The sequence below is a fragment of the Suricata suricatta genome, chromosome 11 (genome assembly GCF_006229205.1).
Source record: "Suricata suricatta isolate VVHF042 chromosome 11, meerkat_22Aug2017_6uvM2_HiC, whole genome shotgun sequence".
Lineage (NCBI taxonomy): Eukaryota > Metazoa > Chordata > Mammalia > Carnivora > Herpestidae > Suricata > Suricata suricatta.
Genome location: NC_043710.1, coordinates 56,178,115 through 56,192,356, shown reverse-complemented (window position 1 = coordinate 56,192,356; position 14,242 = coordinate 56,178,115). Strand labels below are relative to the sequence as shown.

Here is a 14,242-nt window from a genome sequence, read left to right as displayed (position 1 = left end):
TAGGAGCATAAAACCACTGCTCCAGAACCATTACTTCAAACATGATAATCTTGTGAATGAAATTAGTGCTAGAACATTTCAATTTACTTTGGTATCTAGAGCAGTCAATACTTTATATCTTCTATCTGGTTCCTAGACTCTCATTTGATACTAACAATTACCACTTCTATTGGTCTAATTGGTGATTACTGCTGATGCTGCCATAAAAAGAAAGTGCTTTGACTGGACCAGATGGACTAATAATTCAGAACATTTCATCCTGAAGCAGCAGAATACACATTCTTCTCAAGTGCACATTAAACATTCTCCAGAATAGATCACATACTGGGTCACCAATCAGCCCTCAACCAGCACAAAAAGATCGATATCATATCATGCACATTTTCAGATCACAATGCTATATGACTCTTGAAATCAACCACAAGAAAAAACTTGGAAAGGTCACAAATATTTGGAGATTAAAAAACATCCTACTAAAGAATGCATGCGTTAATAAAAAAAATTAAAATGGAAATTAAAAGTACATGGACGCCAATGAAAATGATAATACGACAGTCCAAAACCTTTGGGATGCAGGAAAGGTGTACATAAGAGGGAATTATACAGCAATCCAGGCCTTCCTTCAGAAGGAAGAAATGTCTCAAATACACAACCTAACCTTACACCTAAAGGACTTGGAAAAAGAACAGCAAAGAAAGCCCAAAACCAGCAGAAGGGAAATAATAAAGATTATAGCAGAAACCAATGATATAGAAATCAGAAAAATGTAGAATAGATCAACAAAACTAGGAGCTAGTTCTTTGAAAGAATTAACAAAATTGATAAACCCCTAGACAGACTGATCAAAAAGAAAAAGGAAAGAACCCAAATAAAAGCATGAATAAAAGAGGAGAAATCACAACCAACACCACAGAAATACAAACAATAATAAGAGAATATTATGAACAATTACATGTCAACAAATTGGGTGATGTGAAAGAAATGGATAAATCCTAGAGACATGTAAACTACCAAAACTGAAACAGAAAGCAATAGAATATCTGAATAGACCCACAACCAGGAAAGAAATTGAATCAGTAATCAAAAATCTCCCAACATGTGTCCAGGGCCAGATGTCTTCCCAGAGAAATTCTACCAAACATTTAAAGAAGAGTTAATACCTATTCTTTCAAAGCTGTCCTAAAAATAGAAATGAAAGAAAAACTTCCAAACCCATTCTATGACATGACAAAGACTCCACTAAAAAGGAGAATTTACAGGAGCACCTGGATGGCTCAGTCGGTTAAGTGTTCATCTTTGGCTCAGGTCATGATCTTGCAGTTTGTGAGTTCAAGCCCCGTGTCAGGCTCTCTGCTGACAGCTCGGAGCCTGGAGCCTGCTTCAGATTCTGTGTCTCCCTCTCTCTCTGTCCTTACCCCCGTCACACTCTTTCTCTCTCTCTCTCAAAAATAAATAAGCATTTAAAAAAAGGAGAATTACAGACCAACTTCCCTGATGAACATGTATGCAAAACTTCTCAAGAAGATACTAACAAATTGAATCCAACAATACATTAAAATAATTATTCACCACCATTAAGTGGGATTTATTCCTAGGCTGCAGGGCTGGTTCAATATCTGCAAATCAATCAGTGAGATACATCACAATAATGAAAGAAAAGATAAGAAACACATGATCCTCTCAATAGATGCATAAAAAGCATCTGACAAAATGCAATATTATTTCTTGATTAAAAAGAAAACCTCAAGAAAGTTGGGAAAGAAGGAACATACCTCAACATCATAAAGGCAATATACAAAATACCCACAGTCTATACCATCCTCAGTGAGGAAAAACTGAGAGCTCTTCCCCTAAGGTCCAAAGACTCCTCCAAAAAACTGCTTGAACTGATCCATCAATTCAGCAACGTCACAGGATATAAAATCAATGTACAGAAATCAGTTGCATTTCTATACATCAATAATGAAGCAGCAGAAAGAGATATCAAGGAATCAATCCCATGTACAACTGCATCAAAAACCATAAAATACCTAGGAATAAACCTAACCTCAAAGAGATAAAAAGATCTGTATATTGAAAACTACAGAAAGCTTATGAAAGAAATTGAAGACGACACAAAGAAATGGAAAAACATTCCATACTCATGGATAGGAAGAACAAACATTGTTAAAATGTTAATACTACCTGAATCAGTCTATTCAATGCAATCCCTATTAAAATAACAGTAGCATTCTTCATAGAACTAGAACAAACAAATCTAAAATTTGTATGGAACCAGAAAAGACCTCGAATGGCCAAAAATAACATTGAAAAAGAAAACCAAAGCTGGAGGCATCACAATTCAAAACTTCAAGCTGTATTTCAAAGCTGTAATCAAGACAGGATGGTACTGGCACAAAAAGAGACACACAGATCAGTGGAACAGAACAGAGAACCCAGAAATGGACTCACAAATATATGCTCAACTAATCTTTGACAAAGCAGGAAAGAATATCCAATGGAATAAAGACAGTCTTTCATCAAATGATGATAGGAAAACTGGACAGCGACATGCAGAAGAATGAACCTGGACCACTTTTTTACACCATACACAAAAATAATCTGAAAATAAAGGAACGGCCTAAATGTACGACAGGAAATCATCAAAATCCAAGAGGAAAAACACACGACAACCTCTTTGACCTTGGCCACAGCAACTTCTTACTAGATATGTCTCTAGAGGCAAGGGAAACAAAAGCAAAAATGAACTATTTGGACCTTACCAAGATAAAAGTCTTCTGCACAGAGAAGGAAACAATTAACAAAACTAAAAGGCACTGATAGAATGGGAGAAGATATTTGCAAATGACATACTGGATAAAAGGTTAGTATCCAAAATCTATAAAGAACTTATCAAACTCAACACCCAAAAAACAAATAATCCAGTGAAGAAATGGGCAGCAGACACAAGTAGACACTTTTCCAAAGAAGACATCCAGGTGGCTAACAGACCCATGAAAAGATGCTCAACATCACTCATCACCAGGGAAATACAAATAAAAATCACAATGAGATACTATCTCACACCTATCAGAATGGCTAAAATGAACAACTCAGGAAACAATATGCTGGCAACGATGTGGAAAAAGGGGAACACTTTTTCCGGGAATGCAAACTGGTGTAGTCATTCTGAAGAACAGTATGGGGATCCCTGAAAAAATTAAAAATAGAATTACCCTACAGCCTAGCAATTGTACTACTAGATATTTATCCAAAGAATACAAAAATGCTGACTCAAAGGGACACACATACCCCAATGTTCATAGGAGCACTACCACAATAGCCAAATTATGAAAAGAGCCTAAATTATGGCCATCAATTAATAAATGGATAAAGAAGAGGTAGCATATATATACAATGGAATATTACTTGGCAATCAAAATGAATGAAATCTTGCCATTTGCAATAATGTGAATGGAACTAGAATATATTATGCTAAGAAAAAGAAGTCAGCGAGAGAAAGACAAATATCATATGATTTCACTTCATGTGGAATGTAGGGAGCAGGCAAGCGGCCAGAAAAACAAGATTAACCATCTAGAGGCCAGGAGAGTGCATTTTCTGATCCAGGGATTGGAGACAGGCAGAGGGGAGAAGCCAAATTGAACAAAAGATCAACCGCATTCGGGCTTATGCAGCGTTAATCGTACCCCTGCCCAGCATGGCAGACGCAAGTCTGGGCTCTCCTTTAGATGCTGGGTTTGAAGTTTCAGTTTCAGTTTCCCCTTTTTCTAATAATCATTTGACTCTGTTACCTGGCAACCGACCTGGGTCAGTTTCCCGCCCCAAACCGTATAAAGGTGTGGATATTTTCTTAAAAAAGGGGGCTTGATCAGAAACGCTTGTCTTGCCTCACTCTCTGTGCTCCCCTTCCTGCCCTATTCTCTCCCCCTCCCTCAGGAACGGACCGATTTACCGCCGTCGGCCAGGGTGGGAACCGACAGTGGAATTTAAGAAACAAAACAGATGAACATAGGGGAAGGGAAGAAAAAAATAAGATAAAAACAGAGAGGGAGGGGAAACCATAAGAGACTCTTAAATACAGAGAACAAACTGAGGGTTGCTGGAAGGGTGTTGGGTGGGGGCTGGGCTAAATGGGTGATGGGCATTAAGGAGGGCTCTTGTTGGGATGAGTACTAGGTGTTATGATATGTGTAGTGCTGAATCACTAAATTCTCCTCCTGAAGCCATTATTATACTATATGTCAACTAACATGTATTTAAATAAAATTTTTTAGAGTGTTTTGGGTAAACTAGGACTACTTGCAGTTTCCATTTTATAATATCCTGAATAATAGCAAATGATCTCTTGCATACAAGGTTAAAACCATGATTTCTATTTGAGCAATCACATAAATAGACCAAAGCAACTGATTTGCTTTTATGATTCTTACTTAATTTTGAAGATATCATATTGATGATACTATGCTGTCTTCACTTTAATTCTCAAACACCTTTCAATTTAAGTGTTATGTTTAGAGTTAAGCATATATAAACATTAATGTCAAGATAACATTTTACAAATTTTCTCCTTTATGTAATAAGGTGTTTAAAATTACTTCAAAATAGGTTTTAAATTACATGCATTATGCAGAAATGCATATAAAATTAATCACAGGCATTCAAATTTACACATAAATTGAATCAACAGATACTACGGAAGTCATACATTTAATTGCCAAGCTAACAGGCTGAATGAATAGGAGGGAACTCACGTACCAGAAGTAGAAGAAAGATCTCTAAGGCACTGATTACAAAAAGGCAAAGACAGGCCTTTTTCAATGTCCAAAATTCAAGAAAATTGAGAACCATTTGGCTCATACCACTAACTTTCCAGCTTCCAGCAATGACTTTTTGAATGTGAGCCATTTCTTACTCAAATGAACAAACAAATGGCAGCAATGGAGGGGGTTTATTTTGTGCTAGACTTTTCAGAATTCCAAATTTTAAAGAATAATAATAATTCTTATATATGGATTAATATGTGCGAGGCACTATTTCACAATAGTGAGGGAAGATGACAGCATTCATCTTAGAAAGAAAAGAAAAATGGTATCTGGAGTTTATAAATAATTACTGAGTAGGTCTGAAGACCATCCTTGGGAAGGTTTGATTTATAAAGTGCCTGGCCCTCTGCTAAGGCTTGCATTTATGTTATCTAATAACTCTATAAAGCCAGGTGCTATGGTGTCTGTTTTATAGAGCCAGGATCTGAACTCAGACAGTTGGCTCTTTCTCATTATAACAGAGTAAAATATCTACACCACACCTGTATTGTGATTTGAAGAACACCTGCATTTTTTTAAGTTTAAGATAAACAAAAAAATTGTGTCTAGGATGTAAGAAGGATCAAATGGATACTTAAAATTCTCATTTGAATCCAGAAAAATATAACCAAGCTTGCAATTCCACTGAAAGCAGATTACATGTGAATTTTCACACAAATTTGACTAGAGCGGAGAAATTTTTAAAATTTTCTTGTGGAATCTTTTTGAAATAAGTTTTTAGAAGTTATTTCTCATTCTTGAATGTTTTTGGCTTTTAAGGAAAATACTGGCATACATATGATATATTACAATATTTTCTGTTATTTTATATTACCATAAATGTTGGCATGGATCTAAATTTATTGACATGGAAATTTCACGATATACTGAATTAAAAATCAGCAAAAAAAGTGTGATTCTTATTCTGAAAAAAATCTTAAGCTTAAATTTATGATAAACATTTAAATTTGGTTATTAGGTGGCAAGATTATGGGTAATTTTCCTTTCTTTTTTAAACCCTTTCATTATCTGAACTTTTTTTTCCTTTTTACAATTCTGCTTACTTTCATAAGCAGGAAAAAATTTATTAAAACCTTTACTAATCAGGTATTTTTACAAAATAAAATAGTTTTGTAAGAAGAGTTGCCAACTGCTCTAAAAAAATTCCCTAGTTTGGCTTTCACAAGTAGCATTGAAATGATTTTATTTAAACTGTTCTCTAAACCAGAAAAACTATTATATTAATACATAATCTTATAACTATTGATCCTCTCCTCTCATAAATCAAAGAGACAAGGAAAGACAGCAAAATGCAGAAATAACTTTGAATAACTTTCTATTATAATTACATTTGATTAGACTTTGAATTTCCCAAATATGATTTTCTTTTTTTTAATTAAAAAATTTTTTTTTCATGTTTGTTTATTTTTGAAGGAGAGAGAGACAGCGTGAGTGGGGCAGGGGCAGAGAGAAAGGGAGACACAGAATCTGATCAGGCTCCAGGCTCTGAGCTATCAGCACAAAGCCTGATGTGGGGCTTGAAATCATTAACTGTGAAATCATGACCCGAGCCGAAGTCAGATGCTTAGCCAACTGAGCCACCCAGGTGCCCTTCTTTTTTTTTTTTTTTCAAATTTTTAACATTTATTTACTTTTGAGAGAGACAGAGAGACAGAGGGTGGAGAGGGGCACAGAGAGAGGGAGACACGGAATCCAAAGCAGGCTCCAGGCTCTGAGTTGTCAGCACAGAGCCTGACATGGGGCTCAAACCCACAAACCATGAGATCATTACCTGAGCTGAAGTTGGACATTCAAGCAACTGAGCCACCCAGGCACTCCACCCCAAATGTTATTTTCTTTGAAAAGCCATTATATACTTGATAAAGCTGGTCCCCCTTGTCTGAATAGTTGTAAATAGCAAAAGAAGAAAACAACCAGGTTTAACATTTTTAGATTTTCAGCAATACCTGTTTTTCCCTCAGGCAGTCAAAATTATAACTTACTATATAGCTTACTTTCTCTTAAAGATGTACTATGAGATTCTGTGTCTATTTTCTGGTTCTAGAAACAGGCACATCAGCACATGCCAAAAGCAGGCATTTCCTCAAAGATTACATGATAACATTACAGAGGAATAAGAAAAAAACAAATACTGTAGCAAAAAAAAAATTAAGAAATCTTAAAATATATCTAGCTCTACTGTGAGCCAGCTATACATCCTTACACAAGTCATTTATCTTAAAAGAAGGAGCTTTGAAACTTGATGATCAACCATTCAGTGTTCAAAGAATACCTGTGTGCAAGATACCACAGTAAACTGTCTCCACTGCCTTCCCATCCATGATTTTGCTTTCTGCAGTTTCACTCAACCACAGTCTGGAAGCAAATGATCCTCCTCCTGACATATCACCAGGTCAACAGTAGCACAACACTACATCACAGTGCTTACATCACTCACCTCACCACATCACAGCACACAGATAGTTTATCATCTCACATTATCATAAGAAGGGCGAGTATAGTATGAGGTATTTTAAGAGAGAGACCACATTCACATAACTTTTATTAAAGTATATTGTTATAATGACTCTATTTATTATTAATTAGCATTGCTAATCTCTTACTGTGCCTAATTTAGAAATTAAACTTTATCATAGGTATGGATGTGCAGGAAAAAGCACAGTGTATACAGCATTTGGAACATACACACCCATGGATAAGTAGGGACGACTATATCTTACATGCACTGGAGAGTTAAAGAGACTAAATGATGCAAAGATTTTACAATCTAATAGGAAAAAAAATTTAAACAGTCTGCTGCTTCTGTGACAGAACATGTTTTAAACTTTCTAAAGGTAAATAAGCTCCTTTTAAAATAAGTAGTAAATCTTTTTAAAGGGAGGAGTGGGGTAAGGCTAGCTCCACATTCAGTTCATGATGCATTGCACAGCCAAATAGATTTAAGTGAAATATTCAAGTTTAAATGAACTGCATTATGTTTTAAGTTCATGGCATAAAGATAATGAAAGAGACTTTAAAGAAATATACTTTCAAAAACTACCCCCCAAAACAATTAGGTCCTAAAACTCTACTTACCTTCAAAAAATTCCTTCACAAAAGTTAGTGTCTGCCTTATGAAGACATTATTCACTTCAGTAACCCACTGCCCATATGTGATTACACTGTGCTCTGGCTAAGACTAAGAACTGCATGCTTACTACCTGACTAATCCAGCAATGGGGAGAAAATACTCCACAAAGATGAACCAGTAGGGAGGGAGAAAAAAGAAAACGGATAGGTCAGTAAACCAATGCAGAGAAAGCCTAACCCACTCATGTGATCCGCAGAATTCGTGAAAGCAGTTCATCTTTCCCACTACAGAAACCAGGGAGATAAGCAGTCTAGAAACAGAGAATGTTTTTCCCCCTACTTTCAACCTTTCAGAGTCCAATTGATTGAAAGAAGACAAACAAAAGCATGTGGATTATGTCTCTTAAGTCTAACATAAAGCAACTATTTAACCTGGTGGTCAAAATTAATCATCAAACTATAAGCAGAAGAAATAATGGTGCAAAAAGCTTAATCCAACCAATAAATAGAACTTATAAAGATGAATCAATTATTTCAGAAGACAAAAATGACTAATAGTCTCATATAGTATAGAAACATAAAAAGATACCAATATTAAAATAATTTCTTGCTAAAATTATTTTTTTAATTTCAACAGACACTGGCTGCAAACAAGATTATAACAAGAATATTATTATCATATAATATTGCTATAATCTTGTCTGCAGTAAATGTCTGTTGAAATAAAAAAAAAAAAGGGATGCCTGGGTGGCTCAGTTGTTTAAGCATCCGACTTTGGCTCAGGTCACGATCTCATGGTTCGTGGATTCCAGCCCTGCAGTGGGCTCTGTGCTGACAGCTCAGAGCCTGGAGCCCGCTTCAGATTCTGTGTCTCCCTCTCTCTCTGCCCCTCCCCCACTCATACTGTTTCTCTTTGCCTCAATAATAAAGAAACATTAAAAAATATATATATACATATATATTCAAGAATGAATATAACAAAATTATTTCCTCAGGCAATGTAACAAAATAGAAGACTGAGCACATGCTAATTTTCTCCTTCCAATTAAAAACCCCATAAAATGTCAGGGAGAAAAAGAAGTCAGAAATTTTTCAATAGAATAAACCTACAAAGGCACAGGGGGGATAAAGCATATGATTAGTGGTCAAGTTTACAAATGCTCAAAAGACAGAACTGGTTTTCACATTCGAAGGTTGTGAACCATGTACAGAAAACATATAAATTACTAGTTAGGAGAAACATCTTATGCTTACTGGTCATTTATATATTTTCTGTACATTGTTTCAAGCTAGTAATTAGGTAAATGCAAATTAAAACGATTTTTTAAATCTAGCAGATTAGCAAAATACTAAAAATGATAAAAGCTTGCCAAGGATTTAAAGAAAAGGGGCCTCCCTTTTACTGTGGTGAGAAGGTAAGTTGAACAATTCTTTTAAAAGGCAATTTGCTAATATTCACCAAAATACAAGTGTACATACCATTTGACCCTAAACTTTCACTCCTAGGAATCTAACCTAAAGGAAATATTTGCTTGCATATGTTATGTGTATTCAGTGCAGCATCTCTTTAAAACTGGGAGAAATTGGGAAGAATTTAAATGACTAATGATAATGGAATAGTTAAGTGAATTATGCCTCATCTATATTATAAAATATCCTTCAGGATGAAAAAATATCTAGATGGAAGCCTTATCTCCCACAAAAAAACCACATACTGTTAATTTAAAAAAAAGAGGAAGTTACAAAATAGATCAATTATTCCTCAAAACTCCTTGCTTCTCTGAAGTACTTTCCATCAGACTGTAACACCCGAACCCCTCTTTGTGGTAGTTATCTACCTATCTCTCTGGCAATTCCCCTTATTCACAGAAAAACTTAGCACCTACATTTCTCTCCAACTACTTCAAGGATCATTCCTGAGGATTTCAACGTCAGTATACTCTCTCAGTCCCTGTACTTCCTCCTAAGTCTTTTCTTCCATCTTATTTCAGCTACCCACTCCTCGATCACAGTCTAAATCTTGTCCTGTCCAATAACTAACCTACCTCCCAGTCTCACCTTTAAGCCTCTCACATCTAGACCACCGCTTCCTAGCTTTCCACCTTCGCTTGTAGTCACTTGCTAGTGACCTTACTTTTACAATTCTCTACCACCATCAAACCTTCTAGCCCACTGAGCCTACCATTCTTTCACTGTCCCCCATGTCCATCATCCTCTCAATTCCCTCCTGTAAATAACCTCAAAAAACCATGGTCCAAAACTATAACGACTTCCTTGTATACACTTCCCAGTCCACTGCATCTCTCCTGCTGCCATACTTCCAGCAAAACCCTAACGTTGCTTAAACCCAAAAGTGCCCTAACTGGTCTTATTTTCATTCTTGTCCCATAAGTCGAAGACTGCTAGCTACTTATCCAATATCCATTGTTTCCTTCCTTACCAAGAGAACCCATTTCACTTGGGAAGTTAATGTAGCCAGCTAAGCCACTATGCTTCCTAGCCTCCCTGACAGCTAGAGAGCATCTAGGACACTGGATTGTAAAGCACACGTGAAGTCACTGGGTGCACTTTGGAGAAAGCTCTTAAAAAAAAAATTCAGCTGGTAAGTGCCTTTCTCCCTCCGCATATGATTCTACATTTGCTTCTAGAGAAGGATCATCCATCTCACACTATAAGGAGACAGGCACACTTGAAGATGTCTACACAGAAAGACAAGAGAAACCTGACTTCCTGATATCACGTAGCTGCTGTATCGGCCCTAGGCACTGTATATCTGGTTTTCATTACTAGAGAAACAGAAAACTCCTCATTTGTTTGGGTCATTATTTTGGGGTTTCTATTATTTACAATAAATACAATTCCTAACTTGTATGCCCACTGTAGTTTATTCCCTACACAGCAACCAAAAAACCTTTTAAAAATATAAATCAGATCATATTACTGGCTTTACATCACGCTTAAAGTAAACGTACCTTACCAGGTCAACGAGCCTTCTTTGATCTGGCCCTTCTATTTCTCCCAGCTCATCTCCTACCAAATCGCTATACCACCCTTCCGCCCACCACTTGTACGCTCAACTGCAGACACACTGTTCCCTGAACACAGCAAGCTTGTTCCTGCCTGAGGGACACGTGCTGCTCCCCTGCCTGGAAAACTCTTTCCTCATTCCTCTCTCTACTTGGCTTGCAGCCCCAGATGTCCCAGGTAGCAACTCCAGTGTTGCCGTCTCTGACAGACCTTCCCTGACTATCTGTCCTTTTGTGTTTCCTCAAGTTTCCTCTCCACCCCCAGTAACTCTTCTGATCCTACTTTAGTAATATATATTAAGTATTTGATTGCTAATTTACTGTCTTCTGCACTAGCATGGAATCTCCCTGGGCAAGGACCTTAGGTGTCTGTAGCACCATAGCCCCAGTGCCTGGCACACAACAGGGACACAAAAAATATCTGATGAATAAATAATTATATACCATGAGCTCATTTATACTGAAAAAGAATAAAGCGTGTGTGTGCATGTAAGTGTGAAGAACCTAAAGTGCTGATACTAGTTAACTATGGGGAAGATAAGGAAAAGGGGAATTTTCACATTTTGCTCTGCATATTTCTGCATTGTTTTTCTTATTAAAAAAACAAAATTATCTATGATACAAGGCAGGAAGAAAGCTTTGAAAATATTTGGAAATATAAATCCACTCAGAGAATCATAAAATTTAGAAACTCAGAGTAACCTTAAGCATAATATTCCCCTACAGGTAGGAGAATCTATGATTAATAAGTAAATATTTTTTAAAAGAACTAGAATTAGAGGAATAAAATTTCTTATTAACTTTTCATAGCCCTTATAAAATTTTTTACTATCAATTAAACAAAAAATATGCCAAATAAAAAATGTATCAGTTATGCATCAAAATAGTAATGATGAGTTGTGCAGAATGAATTTCCACTTACCATCCCTTGCTGAGTAGAAACTATTAAGGATCTTCCTTTTTTAGATATTCATCCAAATAATTATACATTTACTTTGTTTTCTTTTAGAAAATAAAATATGCACTCTAAGAGACAACCTTTTTCTCTACCAAGTTCTCCATCCAAATGTCTAGCACCTTTTAATTTTCCTTTACAACTTTATTAAGGCATATTTTACATATTATTTAATTTATCTACTTCAAGTGTATAATTCAGTGACTTTCAGTAAATTTACCAATTTGTAAAACACACCATGATCAGTTGTAAAAATCTTCAACACTGCAATTAAATCACATAGGCCCATTTATTCTTAGTCCCCATTCCCATCACCTCCTCCAATCAACCATTAATCTACTGTCTGTCTTTATATATTTGCCTATTCTGGACATTTTCTGTAAATGGAATAATACAGTATCTGTATCCCTTGTATCTGGCTCTTTTTGCTTAGCATCTTTTTGAGGTTCATCCAAGTGGCAGCTTGTTCCATTTTATTGCTGAATATTATTCTTCTGTATGGGTATGCCATATCAGTGCCTTGTGAGTTTATGACTTTAATTTCAATTTTCTAGGTTGTATAATGGATGCCAGATAACTTGGGTACTTGAAGTTGGGTGGAGGGAGCTTTATATGTCATTTATTTAACCCAAATGACATAGGTGAGCATTTTCCAAGCCCAATCTAGTTTATATAGGGTGAGATTGTCCTACCTTCACTTAAAAACATTCTGCCATCAGTCCCTTTTAAAACCACTTTCCTGTCCCTCCTTCCTAATAAGAATAAAAGCACTGTTCTTCAAGGTTTCCTTCTGTCTCCCAAAGCTTACTAATAACCTCAACTCTTACTATGCATTCTGTTTTACCTCTTTTTTCTATCTCCAATCCTTGTTTTCTCTTTATCTTCAAGCTGATAGCTGCTTTAAAAACTACACATTCTTTGTAAAAAGGTATATCAGAATTAAATATCTATAGATTATGGAATTTTATTTAAGAAGAATCAGTGTTTCTTTTGATGTGGTCGCTAAAACTAATTTCTTCCATTGTAGAAAAAAAAATTTGTAAGTGATTTAAAAACAGAAACCAAAGCACCCTCATAATACTAATATAAAAGAAGCAAGAGGCGGGGCGCCTGGGTGGCTCAGTTGGTTAAGCATCTGACTTTGGCTCAGGTCATGATCTCACAGTCTGTGAGTTTGAGTCCGGCATCAGGCTCTGTGCTGACAGCTCTGAGTCTGGAGCCTGCTTCAGATTCTCTGTCTCCCTCTGTCTCTGCCCTTCCCCTGCTCACGCTCTTTCTGTCTGTCTGCCTGTCTGTCTCTCTCTCTGTCTCAAAAATAAACAAACATTAAAAATAAATAAATAAGGGGCGCATGGGTGGCTCAGTTGGTTATGCATTTGACTTTGGCTCAGGTCATGATTTCACAGTTCATGAGTTCGAGCCCCACATGATGCTCTGTGCTGACAGCCCAGACCCTGGAGCCTGCTTCAGAATCTGTGTCTCCCTTCCTCTGTTCTCCCTGGCTCATGTTCTGTCTTTCTCTCTCTCAAATATAAACTTAAATAACACTTAAAAATTTTTTTAAAGTGTCTAGGTCATGATTTTAAAATAAATACATACATAAATAAAATAAAATAAAAGGAGCATGAGGACTCAGGTCAACATTTGACACTCTCATTGAAAAGAGAAAGTCAAAAAAAATGTATAGTAATTAAGCAGAGTTCTCTATTTCCTTCTTCATATGACCTTAACTACTGATTTTCCATTCAATCTAAAATGTCTCAATAATGTTACTTTCTCACCTGTTTTATGATGATGTCTGATTCCGACTAAATGGATTATTTACCTTCATAACACATTAAATATCCACATGTAGAATCATTCACAGAGGTGTGTAAAGTACGGTGCAGGGAAAGCGCTGGGGAAGGATGATACACATCCTGTAACAGTCTTCTTACTACCAGCCTTTCTGACATCTTAATTGTCTAAGTGATTCCCAGACAATTAGCTTGAGAACATCAAAAATAAGATGATGGGGACATAGCTAAAAGCTTTCCCAGTGATAAACATTCTCTACCTAGGAAATCATTTCACTACCCTCTGAATGGCCTTACAGTTCTTCTGGAGTACACATCAGAACAAAAGCAACAAAAGATAACACCAATTACATGTAATTAGAGGAACTCTGCAAGATAAGGAAAAATAATACAAGCTATTATTATTAAAGCTTAAGTGTTAGCTTTTAACCAACATTTAAATGCCAAGAATACCCTTCTTGATGGCCAGTTACTGCTGCAGGCCTAAGACAGTCCTGGTGAGCTACATTTTCATCTTTGAAAGACTAGCTAAAAGGGTTCTGAGTTAAGGTTTACTCTACTTCCATTATA

The 14,242-nt window shown here is 36.2% G+C and overlaps 1 protein-coding gene across 2 annotated transcripts in view; it reads right to left on the bottom strand.

Annotated features, from left to right (window-relative positions):
- The window catches only part of RNF169 (ring finger protein 169), a 120,584-nt gene that overhangs the window by 54,804 nt on the left and 51,538 nt on the right, over positions 1 to 14,242 (bottom strand). The gene's annotated exons all lie outside the window — the stretch shown is intronic.